Below are 21,542 nucleotides of genomic sequence, written 5' to 3'. Positions count from 1 at the left end.
TTACGTGCTTGCAAAGAACTTAGTCAGTCAATGATTGCGCCCTCTTGTTAGTACCCATTAGATTCTGTAGGAGGGAAGTGTTACTGAAACAGTGCACTATGAAAGCACACTGTTTAACGGTGACACAACATAGAAATTTCCCTTTAGCTTGAAACAAGATATATTGCAGAAAACATTGACCCAGATTTTGCCGTGCTAATGACATAAATTGTCATAGTTTTCCTTCATTTCTCCTCTGAATCTGGCAGAAACCTCACTGGAGTCACACATATACAGTTAATCGCAAAACTCCAGAAGTTGTTGTCTGTAATTCTCCGCTTCTCCACAGGGTGCGCTGTTGAGGTAACCCAGACTGCAATCAATTAGAAATCACTGAACTGTTGAGTGTTTCTACTCTTCCGCTCTTAGTCTCACTGGAGAAACCCTTGAGAAAGTTACAGCTGGTTGAATGAGATGTAGCTGGGTTTTTAAATGGTGCACTAAGTTCATAATTACTACTGAGCAGTCTCGCTGGTTCTAAAAGAGGCATTTTATATTGTAGAACGTCAAATAACTGAAATCCCACATCCTTAGTGCCACTCTAATCAATCTCCTCTACACTACCTCCAACTCTTGATATTCTTCCTGACGTGTGATGCACAGAATTGGCACTGAGTTCCAGCTGGGGTAACCAATGAAGGTTTCCTCAGTTTTATTTCACTTTATTGAAATTGTATGAAAGGCGTAGAGTTCATTTTTTCTGCTGTGTGAATAACCCACGGAATTAACTTGTGTTTTTGGAAGTCGAAGCAAATAAAATTCAACAAGGCCTAAATTGCAAAGTAAGTTCCTTCCTCACATCTAATCATATCAAATGAGGCAAACTGCTGACACCGACAGAATAACTTGGGGAAGGTCATCAAGGGGGCTAAACCTGGCTGAGGTACTGAGCAGCCAGGATCTGACTGAGTGGCGGAACATTCTATGTGCCAAAGTCCCTAAGGTGTATGCGGAAGAACTGCTTTGGCCCACTCCAAACTAATGCTACCACCTCATTGCAGTGAGCATTGTGAAACCCTCAGTGCCTGAAAGGTTACAGCTAATTCAAGGTACAGATGTAAAGGTACATACTTTCCGCACTTATACACGGGATGATGCAGTTCTCAAAAGAGACGCTAATTAACTTCGGGACGTAAAAGCAATCAGGTAGAAAAGCTTCTCAGGTAAGCTCAGGAATGGATTGGCCGAGTAGAGACCAAGGCCAAATCATTTTTTGTGCATTAATAATAATATTATAATAATAATCTTGAGTTAGTGTCACAGGTAGGCTTACACTAACAGCACGGTAGCATTGTCGATAGCACAATCGCTTCACAGCTCCAGGGCCCCAGGTTCGATTCCGGCTTGGGTCACTGTCTGTGTGGAGTCTGCACATCCTCCCCGTGTGTGTGTGGGTTTCCTCCGGGTGCTCCGGTTTCCTCCCACAGTCCAAAGATGTGCAGGTTAGGTGGATTGGCCATGTTGAATTGCTCTTAGTGTCCAAAATTGCCCTTAGTGTTGGGTGGGGTTACTGGGTGATGGGGAATAGGGTGGAGGTGTTAACCTTGGGTAGGGTGCTCTTTCCAGGAGCTGGTGCAGACTTGATGGGTCGAATGGCCTCCTTCTGCACTGTAAATTCTATGAAGTTACTGTGAAAAGCCCCCGGTGATGCAGGCTCCTTCAGTTCCCACGTTGCAATAGCTTACTCCTCCTCCCCTATGCTGGTACTTCTTGGATGCTACCACTGAATAAGAAAAGGAAGAGCATTCACTCCAGAAATAATCATTCTTTTATCGGGCTAAAAATAGGTCGGCTAAATTAATTGTGGCAAGTTGACAATGAAGAGCTAATTTACATTTAGATATCTTCATTCACAAACCTAGGACATCCCCAAGCGCTTTACAGCCAGCCAGGCACTTTTGAAGTCTGGCCACTGTCGGGATGGAGGAAACACGGCAACCAATTTGCACACAGCAAGATCCCACTAAAAGCAGTATGATAATGACCAGATTACCTCTTTCAGTAATGATTGTTGAGGGATGAAGTTTGGACCCAGGACATCGAGAGGAAGTCTTGTATGTGAAAATAGTGGCCATGGGACTTTTTGTATCCACCTTAGAGGGCAGAATGGGCCTTGATTTAATGGCTCACCTGAAAGATGCAACCTCGGAATTTGTGACCTTAACATATTTCGGTTTGACGCGAAGGAGCCTCGATATTTGGGCACATCCCAAAGTAGAGTAAAAGGAATGCAGTGATGTAAGGGGTGGATTTCACCTGGCAAAAAGGGGTACTTACACAGCAGTTACACAGCCCAGATGACTCTGTCTGCCCCTCCGAAGAATGCCGATACTATTTGCCCCCTCACCGGAAGAGTGAAAGCAATTGTCGTACTGGATGAACCAAACAATTCCCACATTTCCAGACTGGAATCACTAATCCGTTTGGTGTATCAGTTATTTTTCTGCTTATGCGACACTGGAATGCGTGCATTGGAATGAAGCTAATGGCATGAATTTGGTTCCAGCTATTCGTAACACATGTTTAATTGTATTCCCATTTGCATCCTCCTTCTTAGCTTCTTCAAAACTTAACACCACAGTTACAAAGATCTTGTTGACTTTACAGTACAGAAACAGACCATACGGTCCAACTGGTCAATGCTGGTGTTAATGGTCCACCGGAGCCTCCTCCCTGCCAGGTGCATGCTTTTGCAGTTACATTATTAAGCTAATTGCATTGTTAGAGGCAGGTGATGATCATTGGCTCAACCTTCAATAGAGTATAAACGGACATAGCTGGAGCGGCTGGGGTTGGGCAAACCATAAGGAATTTGTAACTCTTCATGACACATGAACAGACGGATAGAAGGATACAGGCGGTTGGTCTAGATAGGACATGTGATTGGCGCAGGCTTGGAGGGCCAAAGGATCTGTTCCTGTCCTGTCCTATTCTTTGTACTGCTGAGCTGCGGGAAGAATAAACTTGTTAAAGGTAAAAGCCAAGCTACTGTATTTTTCCTCCACCATATGTTATCGATCTTAACACTCCCACCCTTTTTTCCCTCATCCTATCACCATACCCTTCTATTCCTTTCTCCCTCATGTGTTTATCCAGCTTCCCCTTAAATGTATCGATACAATTCACCTCAACCATTCCCTGTGGGGGCCAGTTCCACACTCTCTGCATGCTTGTGCTTATGAGTCGCTATCTTTTATTAATGGCCCCTAATTCTGGATTCCCCCGACAGAGTGAAAACACCTTCCCCACGTGAATGCTCGTGAACCCCTTTGCCATTTCACAGGCCCACGTCAGGTCACCCCTGGGCCTTCAGTTTTCCAGAGAAACGAGGTTCAGCTTGTTCAGAACAGATTAGAACAAATTTCAAAAAGAATAACTCGAAACAAAAGAAACAGTGTGTTTAAAAAAAAAGCGTGTTTAATGCACACAAAAGGAAATTCATTTGTCCAGAAAGACTGTTGATAAGTCTTAAGCCTCCGACGTCTGAAATGCTAAAGGAATGTAATTATACAGCACATTCCTATAATGTCACAGCGGGTACTTGCTACATGACTTGTTGCTTATTACTTAAACTTTGTTTCAGTAAGAATTCCTGTTAAATTCTTGTGGGATTTAAGCTAATACGGATTAAGTCCTTCAATAAGCCCATGTTAATTAGTCTTCAGTGCACTGTTAACTGGTACAAGGGATTAATCCGTTCGATTGGTAACAGTACAGCGATCCCTGCCTGGTACGAGAGAACATGGCGTTGGCAAGCTGGACATATTTAGCACTGTTCTCACGTCGGATTTCAGTATACCATTCAATCCTCTTTTTTTTAAAAAAAGGATTGTCCTTTTACTCAAGGTAATAATTTTCCGGTTCACAATAACGATGAAGGAATGGGCTGTACAATCTAATGTTTGCTCTACTTCTACTCCAGTGATGGAGCCTGTTCGAGTTTGGCCCTATCTGTTTCAAGTATTCATCGTTTAAAAACCGGACAGGAAGGTACAATAAAAAATAACTTAAACCTGTAGGGCTGACATTTTCTGATGTAAGGTAGGTGTTTATTGATCCAAAAGAATGGCAGGTTATACTGCTTTGTTTCTGAGTACATTCTTTCTGAAGGAATTCCTCTCTTGCCCACTCCCTGTACCATTGCTGACAGTGTAGTGGGAAGCCTTTGAATGAATGATGATTTTACAAAGTCATTTTATTCACTGAACTCTTCCACTATTTAATTGGTTTTAAAGGGAGAAGGTGCACGAAAGAATCAAAAGAACGATGCAGGAATTTTGGGATCTGCTCCTCTAAGGGAAGGCTGCAAAGGCCGGGATTCTTTCCCTCGAAAAGACAAGGCCGAGGGGTATCCCGATAGAGCTCTTTAAAATTATAAAGGGGGTTGAGGGGTAAGGTGCGGAAAATATGTTTCCACTCGTAAATCTAAGATGGGGATGGGAAAAATATCAGCCACCATTGAATGGCGGAGCAGACTCGATGGGCCGAGTGGCCTAATTCTGCTCCTGTGTCTTATGGTTACCAACAAATACAATAGGAAATTCAGGAGCCATCTATTTATCCAGACACTCTGGGACTGGCGAGCACAAGCAGTGGTTGAGATGAACAACATAGATGCCTTTAAGGGGGAGCTGGGTAAACTTAGCGAAGGAGGCTACAGTCGAGATAAGTTCAAAATCCTCACCAGCAGTGTGATTTAAGATTCAGAAAGATACCACAGTTATTTTTTTCTTTCAACCCAGTCCAGTGGTGTGGAAATAATGATGAGCACAAGCGCTATCCTGTTATGATAACCTGGTGAATGTTTTCTTTGGACACTGCGTCAAAACTGCCCTAGGTAGATGACCACTTGGCCCATCACGTTTGTGCTGACCTGAAAAAACCTATCCAGCACTTAGTCCATAACCCAGGATGCTACAGCACATCGGATGTATATCCAAGTATTTTATAAATACAATGAGGGTCTCTGCCTCTACCACTCTTCCAGGCAGTGAGTTCCTCGACTCCATCACTCTCTGCCTGAAAACGTTTCTCCTCAAACCCCCTCTAATCCTTCTTCCAGTTATTTTAAATCTCTGCCTGCCACCTGGTTATTGACTTTTATGCGAAGGGGAATATCTTTCCTATCCATTCTATCTAGGCCCATCTCAATTCTATATACTTCAGTTGCATCCCTTTTTAACCTCCTCGATTCCAAAGAAAACAACCCTCGCCTATCCAATCTTTCCTCGTAGTTTAAATTTCTCCATTCTTGGCAACATCATCACGAGATATTGATACAAAGGCCCGGCTAGCCCCCTCAGTTGGGCTGTGAAGTTCCCACGGTGTTATTTGAAGGAGAGCTGGCAAGGTCCTTCCTGGGCTCCCGAGCCAATATTTAACCTTCAAATAACGTCACCAGAAACGCTGATGATCTAGTCATTTCTTTTGCTCCAAAATTGGCGTCCATGCCCTCAGCTGCCTGGGCCTTAAGCCTAGAATACCCTTCCTAAATATCGTCTGTCTACCTCGCACCCCTCCTTTAAGGCGCTCCTTAAAACCTATCACTTTTACCAGGCTTTTGACCATCCTCTCCTAATATCTATTCGCATGACTTGATTTCAGATTTTGTTTGATAACCCAATTTGGGACTATAGTATTACAATAAATGCCTAATACAAATCAAGCTGTTGCAACATGCACTTTAGGAGACAATGCGACTTTTCTATTAGATTTCCCTGATCCCTTTTGCCGGTAAGATGATTAGGCCCAAAGTGGACTGTGCGTGGCCTCCCAGGCTCTGCCTGCTACCCTTCCCCTTCTCCGATGTTGGTGGGCTACCTGACTACGCCCCTTGGCCACAGTTCAGAAGACTGTGGCCTCCCCTCATTAAACAGTAACTGAACTGTGGGCACATCTCGGATGAGGGACCTTCAGCTGAACAAACTCAAAGGCCACCGCCAAATGGGTCCTGTCATCACGACCACCTTGGGGGCAGCAATCCCAATCTGGAACTCTGGCTGAAATCTGGATTTGGTACTGGGTAATGAACCAGGCCAGGTGTTAGATTTGGACGTAGGTGAGCACTTTGGTGATAGTGACCACAATTCGGTTACGTTTACTTTAGCGATGGAAAGGGAAGGTATATACCGCAAGGCACGAGTTATAGCTGGGGGAAAGGCAATTATGATGTGATTAGGCAAGACTTAGGATGCATAGAATGGGGAAGGAAACTGCAGGGGATGGGCACAATGGAAATGTGGAGCTTGTTCAAGGAACAGCTACTGCGTGTCCTTGATAAGTATGTACCTGTCAGGCAGGGAGGAAGTGGTCGAGCGAGGGAACCATGGTTTACTAAAGTAGTTGAATCACTTGTCAAGAGGAAGAAGGAGGCTTATGTAAAGATGAGACGTGAAGGTTCAGTTAGGGCGCTTGAGAGTTACAAGTTAGCCAGGAAGGACCGAAAGAGAGAACTAAGAAGAGCCAGGAGGGGACATGAGAAGTCTTTGGTCATTGGATAAACATATGGATGATAATGGAATAGTGTAGATGGGCTTTAGATTGGTTTCAGAGGTCGGCGCAACACTGAGGGACGAAGGGCCTGTACTGCGCTGTAATGTTCTATTATTGTTGTTCTATCTTCCCCACCTTGCAAACCTGCAAGATTATTCTTCACCTTCCTGCCTCAAATCATTGCGCCCAAGATCATCACGTCAGTACTGTGCATGGGATCCTGCTGTGCGCAAATGCCACAATTCCTACATTACCCCAGTGGCTATACTCCAAAAGTACTCGATTGGCCGCAAAACACTTTGGGGAGCCCTGAGGTCACAAAAGGCAATTTCTGTCTTTCTCAAAGCAAGTTTACAAGCGATGAAGTAAGATCTGTGTGATTGAGATGAGAAGCGCTGAAGGCGGCAGCTGTTATTGAGGACGTTTCTTTGTTGCATTCTCTGCCGTGGCAGAGTGGTTGCGATGATGTAGAATATCAATCACCCGTCTCCTCAGGAAGTCAGGGGAGGCTGAGGAACTGCTTCAGCAGGTATTCAGACGTTTGGTCAGTCACTCCGTCACCCAGCCATCCCGTGCACAAATCAAGTCTCCAGAGTGAGATCAAACACTGGTCCAGAAAAAACTTTAAAATGATTTGTTTCAAGTGGGATTAATGAGCCAGCGATAGACAAAACAGCCCAGTATCTGGAAAGCAGCCTAGGAATAGGAGGAGACCATTTATCCCTTCGGCCCCATTCCACCATGCACTGGCATCATGGCTGACCTGCTAACTCCATACCGTGGCTTCACGCCCTTTGATACTTTCGGTCAATAAAAACCCATCAATCTCAGATCTAAAATTAGCAATTGGCTGGGCATCAATTGGCCCTTGCGGAAGAGAGTTCCAAACATCTACCAGCCTCACAGGTAGAAGTGAGACTGGTGGACTCCAAACTTGGAGACTTTATTTGCATCCCAGGGTCAATTTAGTCATGGAAAGCTTACATCCAATTAGCTCAGGTTCCCAGCTATACAAGGTAGGTACTTTTCTTGAGGTGGCCCCTGAGACTGCTCACTTCAAATATTGAGATGAAGTCTCTTGCACCCATTCCCGGACCTGAAACTGGTGACTGGCATCATTCGATGCCGGTATCGCCGGAAACCTCAACTACTTTCTCAGGCTATTAATCAGACCGATCAGGGAGGCACCCACAGGGAGTGGTGGAACCTTCAGGTCTGTTTTTAATCTTTTTTAATAAACTTTATTGTCACAAGTAGGCTTACATTAACACTGCCATGAAGTTACTGTGAAAATCCCCTAGTCGCCACACTCCAGCGCCTGTTTGGGTACACGGAGAGAGAATTCAGAATGTCCAATTCACCTAACCAGCACGTCTTTCGGGACTTGTGGGAGGAAACCGGAGCACCCGGAGGAAACCCACACACACACAGGGAGAACGTGCAGACTCCGCACAGACAGTGACCCAAACCGGGAATCGAACCTGGGACCCTGGAGCTGTGAAGCAACAGTGCGCCACTGTGCTACTTATCACTTTGCAGTGTGGGATCTTACTGTGCGTGAATTCGCTGCCCCGTTTCCGACATCTCAACAGTGACTTCACTTCAGAATGACTTAATTGGCTGCAAAGCACTTTGGGATGCCCACGAAAGGCACCCAAAAATGCAATTTCTTTCTTTCATGACTTTAGAGCCCTAATTGTCGTTCCTAAATCCCCCTCCTCATCGGAGGTGGAGGAAGATGCGGGGTGTCCTTTCATCTCTGGATCGCACAAGGATTTTGAACAGTAAGGGGGCTTCCCTCCCAGGGATTTGTGCAAGGAATGGGAATCGCCATCACGTATCAGCGTCTGCCGCGGTCTCTCTGAACGGCAGAACAGACTCGAACGGCCAAATGGCCTCCTCCAGTTTCCTACGTCCATGCATTGCAAACTGGGCTAACTTGCTGGGGATGTTTTTTTTTTAAATCAAAAATAATTAATCAATGAAATCTAAAAGTTTATTTTGGTGTATTGGGAGTGGGGGGGGGGGGGGGGGGGGGGTTTGTAGATTGTAGAGTTTGTTGTCCTTCTGTCAGACCACCACATGCACAAATGTCAGTGGCCACATTAGGTGCCTGGAGATATCCACGGCTAAGATAGTCCTTCCTTCCAGGTGGAGGGACAGGTTGACAGCCATCAACTTAAATATAACAAAAGGAGGAGGCCATTCAATCCCTCCAGTCTGTTCCTGGATTCAATGAGATTGGGGTTGACTTCTACCTCCGTCTCCCTACCTTTTCTTTTCCCCTATTCCATGGGCTACAGGTGTCCAGCTCGTCCTAAATTGCCCTTGAACTGAGGCCTGCTTGGACATTTAAGAGCTTACTTCATGGAGTTTAGATTGCCTTACCTGCAGGACATTAGTGAACCAGATGGTTTTTGACATCAATCAATTCATGGTCATCGTTAGTCTTTTAATTGGAATTCAAATTTCACCATCAGGTTTTGAACCTGCGGGCAGCAGTTCCCAGATTACTAGTCCAGCGATAAAACCACTACACCACTGCCTGGCTCCATCTCCCTGAGCACCCTTGTCAGGCAGCGTGCTAAGACCCATCTCTGCTTTCAAATGATTAATTGAGCTAACATTGACTGCTCGTGGGAGAGATTTCCACTTTGCAACCGACTTTTGCAAGAAGGAATGTTTCCCAATTTTACTCCTGATTTTATGGCCTTGTTGCGCCTGACACTCGAAATGCCTTGCGTGATTTAACGGAACTGCGCGAGACGTCGCGATCTGGATCTCGTCCTCACAGGGCAAGATCCAGGCTCATTTAAATATGTCGGCGCCATATTCTCCTGGGGCCGGGGAACTAACGGCCTTGGCTGGGAGACCACGCCATGGCGCCATTTCGTACTGGTCCACACAAATGTGGACCAAGCGTAGCAACACCTGGGGGGTTCCATTGGAGACCCCGTGGGTGGTGGGGCTGTGGGCAGGGTGGTATCCTTGCACCCCTGCTGCCAGCCTGGCATCTTGGCACTGCCAGCGGGGCATCTCGGCACTGCTGGCCTGGCATCTTGGCAATGCCAGCGGGGCATCTCGGCACTGCCGGCCTGGCATCTTGGTAATGCTGGCCTGGCATCTTGGCACTGCTACCCAGCCACCCTGGCATTGCTACCCTGGTACTGCCATTGTGCCAGGCCGGCAGTGCCAAGCTGCCCAAGTGCCAGCTTTCCCCTGCCAGGGATCAGGCCTGGGGGGTGCTTTGCCCTTAAGAGATGGGGTGAGGACCCCATAAGAGGTAAGTTGGGCGCAGTGGAGAATTCCGTAAGCCGCAGTGGGGTGCCTGGGTGGGTGGGGCGAATGATTAGGTGGCATTTAAAAATGGTGCCCCCATCCGCCAATACCCTCCCTCCACTGTCGAGCCGAGATCATCGGCGCAGGGAATGATTGAGAGTGCGGTCTGAAACAGGGCCTTCCTCTCCAAGGCCAAACAAAAACACGGCAAAGTCCCGTTGGCGTGGAAACATCCCGCTAAACGGGCCCAAAACGGGACTCTGTTCCTGCCCCGTCAACTCCCCCCCATTTAGAGAAAGTGAGAAACAGAGGAGGGGAATAAAAGACAGAAACCCATTCGAAATATACCTGAAAGCAAATGCTTGCAGCGAGGCGCAAAGCCGCACATTTATTGATGGTTTTACTAAAACATGCCTTGCGGATTAATTCACCTTCAGTTGGCCTGGGTCATTCAACCTGACAAGCCGAACAAAGCTGGCAAATCATATTCAAGATTAGGTGAAAATCCAAGTAAAAATTATTAAATGTGAACCCAGTCTCCTGACTGCCTCGATAAATGGATTAGAATCATGGGACTGGTCAGGGCATTAACTATCTCGAGATTTGGAGACTCAATCAAAGGATTTTGTTTTGTCTCCTCAAATGCTGATCCTCCAAATGCTGGTTCTTAAATAAGATTAAGCATTGGCGTAATGGGGGTGGGGGGACGACATGATTAACTCAGAAGAGGAAGCTTGGGACGAGGGATCTGTCAGGGATGGATAAAACGGACGGGATCCTCATGTTAACAGTCCAAGCCTCTCCCGGTTTTTTTTGTGGGAAGATGTGAAGAAGGATGACCGCTCTCCCCCCTCTGGCTTCGCTCTTCAGCGCCGGAGGAAGGCAGGAAAAGTGACTCGCAGCATGGACACCGTCCAACCAGAAAGTAGGTATCCGTGACAACGCAAGGACTGCCTGAAGAAAAGTCCCTTTGTTTGCCCATGCACCTCATTCAATGATTGCTCATTCATCGACCAAGCTAGGTGCCCCTTTGGATAGAATCAGAATTCCTCGATAAGTGTCCAGGAGCTACTGTGCTGACAGATAGAGAAAATGGAACTTTTATTCAAAAGCTAATTAAAGCAAAGCCATTGTTAGTTGGCAGTTTATAAAGCTCGCAGTGGATGCATACAGACTTCAGTTTTTTTTTCTCCCTCCAGCCAAAGTGATCATTAACCAGTATATTGCCCTTGACATTCTAATCTGGCCCAGAGTACTTGAGTATCTGTGACCAGTTGATGTTGGGGTGCGGCCCTGAGTGATTTAATTCTTCCCAGTAGCAATAATGTTTGGCTTGAATGCAGATTAATGTTGAGGTATTAGCATGCTGATTCTCCCAGGATTAGCTACCCCCATTGAATTATAAAGTGGCCAAACAATCCCACTCCCTGAGCAGTGTTTTCATACACGTGCATTTAAAACAAATACCTGACTTGAGTCAAGGGGAAATGTTTTGAAGGCTTTGTGCTTGGATTAAAAGCTCAACCCCAGACTTGCTTTTTAAGGGGTAGTAAGCGTGGGCCGATCTAGCAAAAGGCAAGTAGTCTGTGTGGCACATAGCGAGTGCCCACTAGACCCCGTCTCTGACAGCTGTATGGGTGTGTGTGTCTTTAATGAGTAACAACGCCGAGGTTGAGTGGGCTGTCTGTCACTAACGCAGACACAGCACACAGCAAGAAACAAGAGAATTATGTATGAGGAGTTGGTGAACACTGCAAGGGCAATGGAGCACTCCGTTACTTCGCAAAGACCTTCAACAGGTACTGTTGCACTTCGAAATGTTTTTTGATAAGCGAGATGCATTTATATCTGTCTGAGAGGTGTTGTAAGACCTCTTACTGTCTTGAGACTTTATGAGGCCGGAGATGAAGTCCACAGGTTTAAAGTAATCAATTTTTCTAACGGGCAACTTTTGTCTGAGGCACTCACTCAGTCACTGTAGGTGCTGGGAGTTACTTGATGGTTTCACAAACTGAAGAAGCAATTATGCTTGCCCCTGGGTTTGATTTGAGCTATTTAAGAGGTGGAACACACTCCAGTGCAACGGCATCGAACAGTTGCAAATGCCGCACAAAGTTTTCTGTCTGCAATTGTTTTGCTGAAACTTTTTCCAACAGTTTTCCATCACTGGAAGCTCCTGGTATTGAAATGAAATGAAATGAAAATGAAATGAAATGAAATGAAAAAAATGAAAATCGCTTATTGTCACGAGTAGGCTTCAATGAAGTTACTGTGAAAAGCCCCTAGTCGCCACATTCCGGCGCCTGTCCGGGGAGGCTGGTACGGGAATTGAGCATCAAAGTAGAGTAAGCTGGAAATAAGAATCAAACTAGGGAAAGAATTTGTGGGCGACTAGTTTGTAAATTGTTCAGGATTACTGGTATTTCAACGAGATGCCCTGAGGTCTATCCTTGAAGAAATACCGAGATTTTTTAATTTGGTTAATTCCCTCCAATTCATTAAAAGGGGACAGAAATAAACTTGTATTACAGATGATTTTCAATGATTTTTCTTCTTCTTCACGAAATATGGGACAATTGAAAGGCTGGACAAGCAGCGTAAAATGCTAATTGTGATATTTCTTTCAATTATTGCCAATCAACTGAATGAAATTTGTGATAATGTGTGCAAGTAAATAGCCTTTACTGGCTAAACACCGGTGCAATAAAAAAGGAGCATTTACCTGTTTGGCAAACTGCTCATTTCAACTGGGTCAAGATTTTAATGAAGTGTAGAGAGTGATACCTCCATTTTATTTATTCCAGCTAATTAAAGGCATTTGGCACTTCAGGTTGTTTGATCATTCAAAATGTTATTTTTTTTTCACCTGATCATTGAAGGTATGGGTGAAATTATTAGCTGGTACTCTGTTAACTTATGGAAATTTGTTATTGCGAGTTCTAACTACCTTTTCAAGCCACCCAGAAACTTGTTGGACATTATGTGAAGTTGATCGATACCATGGAAAACTCTCCGTACCAACAATCGTTTCGATTCCCCGATGGCACAGTGACTTGATGTGTTGAGGTTCAATCTTGGGGCTGTGCTGTAATTAGCCTCAACTTGCTTAAGTTAGAGAGTGGAAGATTGAACATGGTTCCACCTCTGATTGTTACCCAGAATCTGTGGTAACCTTGACGGTTGTCGCTGGTAATAATAACTGGGGGAGGTCTCCCCTGTGTCCTGGGCAACATTTCTCCCTTCGCCAAACATCATTAAAAACAGATTGCTGTTTGTGGGATCTTGCTGTGTACAAATTGACTCCCGCGTTTCCGAGATTACAATACTTCGAAAAGTTCTTGATTGGCGGTAAAGTGCTTTGAAGCGTTCTGAGGTCTTTAAAGGTGCTATAAAAATGCAAGTTTCTTTCAATTGGATGCCAGCACTCCGACCTAATGGTACTAAATAGTGATCACTGCCTTTGAATACTTGGAGAACTCACTACAACTTTGATCTCCTGCCCTATTCCCCTATTGATAAGACCCAGGATACTGTATGCTTTATTAACCATACTCTCAACCTGTCCTGCCACCCTCAGTGGTTCATATACATCCAGGTTCCCCCCGCTCCTGCAACCTCTGTAGAATTGTACACTCTATTTTGTATTGAGGGCAATTCAACGGGGCCGTTAGCCCAAGCCAGGATTCCCGTTGAATTGGGCATCAGGCCCAAATCTAGATTCTCGCCGGGTGTCAAACCCACCACGACCACCCTGGCCCATTCTCACCCAGAGAAAATCACTAGCATCCATTTCAATTTCATTTGTGAGATTGAAATGGAACGCTGCGACCTCCCTGGATGCTCCCAACCCCCTCTCCAGCTGGAAATCCGGCAGAGTCCTTAAAACGCGGAGCAGGCGTTGTGGACTCTGAGGATGAAAAGGGGGGTGAGCACTCTCTCTACACTAACAGCAAAGGGGGGCCGAGGGGCTTCCTTCAGGAGAGGTGGGGGACGGCAGGGTGCTTGGGCTGATCTGGAGGTGCTCAGAGGGCACCAGGGTCTTTCTGGGCATGGAGGCCATGTAGCACCTCTGTAGCCTTGAAAACCTTTAAACTCTCTCCCAGCATGGCAAGTTTAATGAGCTGTCAGATGAAGGGTAAAGTCTTCCCTCTGGAGCGTTCAAATCTTTGATATCTCTCCTAGCATCTCAGTGTCACTGATTTGTCAGGTTAAGGTAAGAGTCTTGCCTTTGAAGTGCCTTTTTCACAATCAAATTAATTCCCCTTTAACTTTTTCAAGCCTCTGAGCTTGCTGAGAAGCTTAAAAGTCTTGAATTGTATTGATTATATTCAATTCCACAGACCATTGCCTTTTGATTGACAGGTCCAGGCTGCTTCAAAGGAGGGATAAGCCGTGTTTGTTTTTATCGCTCTTCACGGTCCATTGGGGGGAGGCTGGAGGGTTATTCTAAGATCGAGGCACCCTTTAAAAATGGCGCTCTGATCTCTGAGGATTAGCCTTTCTGACCTCTTCGGGTCCCACGACACAAATCTTCCCTGCCTCCAAATAAATTTCTGTTTGAATGGAGAGCAATCGGGATTGTGTCGATCCGCTCAAGGGGAGTTGCCCGTCAGTGACCACACTTTGAAATTTTTGGGGCAAATTCCCCCATCATCTCTCCCCGTTCTTTCTCCCAAAATCTATCACTTCACATTTCAGCGCATTAAATTTCATCTGCCATTTCCTTAACCTGTTTCTGAAGCTCTGCATGTATCATGTCCCTTGGTGAAGACAGATGTAAAGTGTTCATTTAATACCTCAGCCATGCCCCCTGCCTCCATGTGCAAACCATCTTTTTGTCCCTAATCGGCCGCACTCCTTCTTTGCAACCCTTTTATTATTGATTTGCCAATAGCAGACCTTTAGATTCACTTTTATGTCAGCTACCATCTCTTCTCATACTCTCTCTTTGCTTTTCTCATTTGCTTTTTCATTCTGTGCTGAATCCTCTACACACAGGCTGGTTCCTAGTTGTATTATCCACCTGACATCTGTCATCTCCTTCGCCTTAATATCTATCTCGTTCGTCTCTCGGAGATCTGGATTTGTTTTCCCTACCTTTCCCCTTCGTGGGACTTTACGTTGACTGTGCCCCAACCCTCTCCTCTTTCAAGGCAGTCCATTGTTCAGTTACAATATTGCCTGTCAACATATGCATCCAATTAACTTGGGTTAGATGCGTTCTTATCCCTATCGAAGTTGGCATTCCCCCAGTTAATTGCCTTCCCCTGTATTGTTCCATTATCTTTATCCATAGGCAGCCTAAGCCTGATGATAAAATGATCACTGTCCCCTAAATGGTCATGACACAGGGCCCATCTCTGGGGCTGGTTTAGCACAGTGGGCTAAACAGCTGGCTTGTAATGCAGAACAATGCCAGCAGCGCGGGTTCAATTCCTGTACCGGCCTCCCTGAACAGGTGCCGGGATGTGGCGACTAGGGGCTTTTCACAGTAACTTCATTGAAGCCTACTTGTGACAATAAGCGATTTATTATTATAATATTATTATTCTCATGGATCAGGTCGAGCAGTGCCTCCTATCTCTTTGGACACATATTGCTGTAGAAAATCCTCCCGAACACATTGTAGGAATTCTTATCCCACTATTCCCATTACTCTCCTACTTATACTCAGACAATTCAAGTCCTCCCCCCATCCCCATTATAATTGTTATAATTCTTGCATCTCTCTGTAATTTCCTTGCAAATTTGTTCTGCTACATTTTCCCGCCAGTTGGTGGTCGATCGATTACACTGAGCAATGCAATTTCACCTTTTTTGTTCCTTCGCTTTCGTCAAATGGAATCATTGTGTCCTTGAAACCTCTGAGATGAATGAAAATGAAATGAAAATTGCTTATTGTCACGAGTAGGCTTCAATGAAGTTACTGTGAAAAGCCCCTAGTCGCCACATTCCGGCGCCTGTTCGGGGAGGCTGGTACAGGAATTGAACCGTGCTGCTGGCCTGCCTAGGTCTGCTTTAAAAGCCAGCGATTTAGCAACTAAAAGCCAGCATTGCAACATTCTCATTAATCGATACCGTCAATCTTCCCTCCTTTCTTCCTTTCATATCTTCCCGGTATACACCTGGGGCGCGATTCTCCGCTCCCCAGGCCGGGTGGGAGAATCCCGGGAGGGCCCCCCAACTAATTTCATGACCCCCTGGCGCCCCCCGCGATTCTCCCAACCCCTGCTCTGAAGAATCGCCGCTCGTCGTTTTTCACGGCGACTGGCGATTCTCCGACCCGGGTGGGCCGAGCGGCCTGCCGTTCGCGACCGTTTCACGACGGCGGCGACCACACCTGGTCGCTGCCGTTGTGAAATCGCTGTGAGATGCCCGTTTTGGGGCATGTAGGTGGCCTGGTGGGGAATGAGCACCACGACTGTGCTCGGGAGGGGACAGGCCCGCGATCGGTGCCCACCGATCGTCGGGCCGGCGTCTCAATCGGAAGCACTATTTCCCCTCCGCCACCCCGCAAGATCAAGCCGTCACGTCTTTAGGGGTGGCTGAGGGGAAAGATGCCCACCGCGCATGTGTGGGTTCGAGCTGTCAGCCGTCGTGACGTCAGCCGCGCATGCGCGGGTTGGAGCCGGCCAACCTGCACATGCGCGGCTGACGTCACATAGGCGCCGCCGTCGCGTCATTCTCGGCGCACCGCCTTGACGCAAGCGTCAAGACCCGGCAGCCGAGAATAACGGAGCGCCGCTCCTAGCCCCCCGGGTGGCAGTGAATTCGGTGAGAGGATCGGGCTCCGAGGCCGTTGTGAAACTCAGCGGAGTTGACGACGGCCTTCACAATTTTTCCCGGGAGCGGAGAATCGGCCCCTGGTATCCAGGGATATTTGGGATGAATGTAGGAGTTTCTGATGTGTGTTTGGTGCAGTGAGGGTTAACAGTGTGGGTTAGTGTGTGTGACTGCGGCAGCCATGTTTTTAAAACTCCTGGTTTGAAAGGCAGCAGGCACATATTGGAGACAGAGGTGCAATTAAAGCATTGTAAAAGGTAAGAGCATAATTCATTCCAGCCTGAGATAATGGGCGCGACTCTCCGCTCCCGGGAAAATTCGTGAAGGCCGTCGTGAACCCGACCGAGTTTCACGACGGCCTCGAAGCCCGCTCCTCTCACCGAATTCACCCCCACCCGGGGGGCTAGGAGCGGCGCTCCGTTATTCTCGGCCGCTGGGCCTTGACGCTGGCATCAAGGTGGCGCAGCGACAATGACGCGACGGCGGCGCCTATGTGACGTCAGCCACGCATGCGCAGATTTGCCGGCTCCAACCCGCGCATGCACGGCTGACGTCATGACGGCTGACAGCTCGAACCCGCTCTATGCGCGGTGGCCGTCATCCCCTCAGCCGCCCCGCAAGACGTGGCGGCTTGATCTTGCGGGGCGGCGGAGGGTAAATAGTGTGTCCGATTGAGACGCCGGCCCGACGATCGGTGGGCACCAATCACGGGTCTGTCCCCTCCCGAGCACAGTCGTGGTGCTCATTCCCCACCAGGCCCTCTACAAGCCCCAAAACGGGCATCTCACGGCGATTTCACGATGGCAGCGACCAGGTGTGGTTGCCGCCGTGTGAAACGGTCACGAACAGCAGGCTGCTCGGCCCATCCGGGTCGGAGAATCGGCGGTCGCCGTGAAAAACGGCGAGCGGCGATTCTTCCGAACGGGGGGTGGGAGAATCGCGGGGGATGCCAGGGGGTTGTGAAATTAGTCGGGGGGGCCCTCCTGCGATTCTCCCACCCGGCATGGGGAGCGGAGAATTGCGCGCAATGTTTGGTGAAATGGGCTAATGGAATTTTGTTTATATAATGGAGGTTCCCTGGGGAGTAGATGATTAGAAACATTGTGTTCAGCTCAGTAAGATGATGAAGTTAATGGGAGGAGTCAGGGGCTGAAGCAGTTTCTGAAGTTTCGGTTCAGTTTTGATCTGTCCATGAACTGATTGGCAGCTGCTCTCCCAGGAGATGGTCTTTGCCTGTGAACAGCACAAGAGGTTTCTGGAGAGGCTGCCTATTGACCAGTGTTTTGGCTCGGGCAAGAATCTGCAAGCTGTTTCCTGGACGATCTCTCTCTTGAAGTGGTTTATCCAAGGCATCTCTTTACAGCAAGTATTTCCGAGTCTGCTAACTGTACTTGAAAGTGGATTGCGACCTGAGATGGGTTTTGTTTGAGTGAAGATAAAGATAACAGTTAAGGGCTATTGTGTCATTGTCATCGTTAAGCATTGTTTAACTGGTAATTGTAAGCTCTTGTCGTTATGATTAATAATACTGTGTTAGTAATAAAGTTTGTTTTAATATTCCATATATCTCTTGTGCGTGGAATCACTTTTGGGGCGATTCCTCACAGTGTAACAAATTAAATAAAATATTGGGGTTTCTGTTCGGTATCCGAGCAACTGTTGGGGTCTGGTCTGGGATTGTAATATATTTAATACCCTGTCCTCTCTTTCATTAGGCCAGGTCTTCATAATAATCGCAACATCATGTTTCCACCTGGCTATTTACACCTGCTACTCATTCATTTTATTTACCGCACTCTGCATTCACATACAGTCACATACGCCACTGCTATTTGTCTCTCCCAATATTCGATGCGCCTTGCTGTTCCTTTCTATTATTGCCTATTGGTTCCCACCCTCCTGCCAAGTTAGGTTTAACCCTCGCCACCAGCACTGACAAATCACCCCACAAGGAAATTGGTCCCAGTTCTGGTTAGGTGCAACCTGTCCGACCTTTTGGTCTCCAATTCCCCCAGAGCCGGTCAGAACATTCCCAGGAATTTAGGCCCTCCCTCCTGCAACATCTCTCCAGCCATACATTTATCTATTTACCCTCCTATTTCTATACTCAATTACGTGTGGTACTGGGAGTAATCAGAACGGAAATGCCGCACAGTGGTTAGCACTGCTGCCGCACAGCGCCAGGGACCCGGGTTCAATTCTGACCTCAGATGACTGTGCGATGTCTGCACGTTCTCCCCGTGTCTGCGTGGGTTTCCTCCGGATGCTCAGGTTTCCTCCCACAGTTCAAAGACGTGCAGGTTAGGTGGATTGGCCATGATTACAGCGATTGGGCGAGGATTGGGTCTGTGCAGGCTGGCCTTTCAAATAGTTGGTGCAAACTCAATGGGCCGAATGGCCTCCTGTACTTTAGGATTCTGGATTACTGTTTTTGAAGTCCTGCTTGTTGGTTTCCAATCGACTTCCCTAAATGCTGACTGCAGTACTACATCCCTCTTTCTGCCTATGCCATTGACACTGATGTAGACCATGACCGCTGGCTGTTCACCATTATCCGTTGGAGCACTCTTCAGCCATTGAGTGACATCCTTGCCCTTGGGATCAAGGAGGGAACACACCATCCTGGGTTCACATCTGCGGCTACCAAGCTGCCCGTCTGTTCCCCCTAACTATCCAATTCCCGATCACCAATGATCTGCCAGTCTTCCTCGAGCCACACTTGTATAGCTGAGTCACCTGTGGTTCCATAGGCATATCTCTGGCTACGCTCCCCAAAAGAACCGTCACTCTCTTCAATATTTGGAACTGAATACCGATTAGAGGGTAAGATGCATCAGGGGGTTCCTGCCCTTCATGCCTGTTTATTCTTGACTGCCTGGTCACCACCCATTCCCTCGCTCCCTGCATTGTCTTAAGCTATGGGGTGACTACATCGTTCTAAATGTGCTATTCACAAAGATCTCAACCTCACGGATGCACTGCAGTGATGTCAGCTGCTCCTCCAATTCTGAAACAGGGAACTCGAGCAACTGCAACTCGCTATACTTGCTGCACATATGGTTATCCGGGATACAGGAAGCATCCCAGAGTTCCCACATCGCACAGGATGTGTAATTGAAAGGTTAGAGCTGCCCTGCCATTGCACTATTAGATAATAAATCTTGCTAATGCTCATGAACATTACCACTTAAAAAAGAAAGATGCAGCAACTAATCACATCATTTCTGATATGACTTTTTTTTAATGAAAGTTTTAATTTCCTTGATCCTTGGGCCAAGTCCCTAACGTTGGAGAAAGGGAAACAAACAATCAGCTCACGTCCTTCCTATGATTTCACAGTTTGATTTTTCTTTTCTCATTTTTCCAACATGAGAACGCCCGGGTCCGCTCCAGCTCCTGACCGTCTCTCTCCTCAGATAAGCGATAGGCCCCAAGCCTGAGCCTCAATTTACCAGTGGCTGGTTTAGCACAATGGGCTAAATAGCTGGTTTCTAATGCGGAACAATCCCAGCAGCGCGGGTTCAATTCCCGTACCGGCCTTCCTGAACAGGTGCCGGAATGTGGCGACTAGGGGCTTTTCACAGTAACTTCATTGAAGCCTACTTGTGACAATACATCATCATCATTATTATCATCTCCTGATCCCTTCCAGGTCAGCTCCCGCTCCCGACTCTCTCCTCAGATGTCAGATCTTTTGGATTAAGAAAGGGTTTGACAGGGTAGATGTTGGTGGGTCACTGTCCGTGTGGAGTTTGCACATTCTCCCCATGTTTGCGTGGATTTCACCCCCACTTGGTGGAAACCTAAAACTATTGACCATCAGTGTGAGAGAGTCGCTGATAAATCCAATAGGGAACTCAGAAGAAACGTTTTAGCCCAGAGTGGTGAGAATGTGAAAATCATTAACACCTGGGAATAGTTGTAGTTAATGGGAAAATAGATAAATGCATGGGTCAAAATCCTGGAGCTCCCTCCCTAACAGCACTGTGGATGTACCTACACCATATGGACAGCAGCGGTTCAAGAAGGCAGCTCCCCACCACCTTCTCAAGGGCAATTAGATATGGGCAATGAAGGCTGTGCCCAGCCATGGCACACCCATGAATGAATTTAAATAGAGGGTGAAAGGCAAAGAAGGAATGTTGTTGGGATGAAATGAAGAGGGACGGCTGGTGGTTCCATTCGAGCATAAGCACCATCGCGGATCTGTTGGGCTGAATGGCCTGTTTCTGAGCAGTAAATTTGAAGTCATTCTCTTTGATGATTGGGAGGATGTGACCAGTAATAATAAAAACATCCGATGCATGCTTGATTTGAGCAAGCATTCAGATCGTATACATCATGCCCATGTGGCACAGGCTCCCTGCGATCTCCAACCCGGCCCTGTAACCTAATGGACAGCCTTTTCTGTAACCGGGTGTTGAATGGTCAAGCCGCCCCCTGCTCCAAACATTATTGTCCACTGAGGTTCCCTCCCCACAACACCACCATTCCCCCCACCCCGGACACTCCGGCTAAAGAAATGTGAGATCCCATCCACACTCCCGATGTCTGCTCTGCAGCGATTTAACGCTGGGAGCAACATTAATTGCTTTCAGACAGGTTCCCAAGCTTCAATAAACAAATCCCACCGTAGAGAATTGTTGGCCAGTAGACCCAGCAACGCCAGCCGCTCGCAGTGGCCACTGCTGGGACTACAGGCAGTTCCACCTTGCCAATTAGCCCAGATAAGTCGGATATCCACGTGAGGCGGTTCGAGGGGGGGGGGGGGGGGATTTAAGGGGGCAGCGTTAAATGAGGGGATGATCATGTGGGGGACATGACAGTGCCAGGCTGGCAGTGCCAGGATACCCAGGTGGCACCAGCAGTGCCAAGGTGCCACCCTGCCCAGAGGGCAAGCACCTGAGGCCTCCGATCCCCTGGTAGATCCCCACAAGTGTCGTCCTGTC

The 21,542-nt window shown here is 47.3% G+C and overlaps 1 protein-coding gene across 5 annotated transcripts in view; it reads left to right on the top strand.

Annotated features, from left to right (window-relative positions):
* Positions 1-21,542, top strand: part of trpm3 (transient receptor potential cation channel, subfamily M, member 3) — a 345,827-nt gene that overhangs the window by 176,573 nt on the left and 147,712 nt on the right. The window contains exon 1 of one of the 5 annotated variants that reach the window (XM_038804098.1): positions 10,444-10,735. The exons of 3 other annotated variants lie outside the window; for them this stretch is intronic. The gene's annotated coding sequence lies outside the window, so the exon portion shown is untranslated. Of the gene's footprint in view, positions 1-10,443; positions 10,736-10,784; positions 11,610-21,542 lie in introns of those variants that run through there. One more of the 5 variants, XM_038804099.1, reaches the window with a different exon arrangement.

Source organism: Scyliorhinus canicula, chromosome 8 (assembly GCF_902713615.1).
Source record: "Scyliorhinus canicula chromosome 8, sScyCan1.1, whole genome shotgun sequence".
Taxonomy (NCBI): Eukaryota; Metazoa; Chordata; class Chondrichthyes; order Carcharhiniformes; family Scyliorhinidae; genus Scyliorhinus; species Scyliorhinus canicula.
The sequence above is the reverse complement of the archived record's forward strand: the minus strand, read 5'-3'. Positions and strand labels throughout refer to the sequence as shown.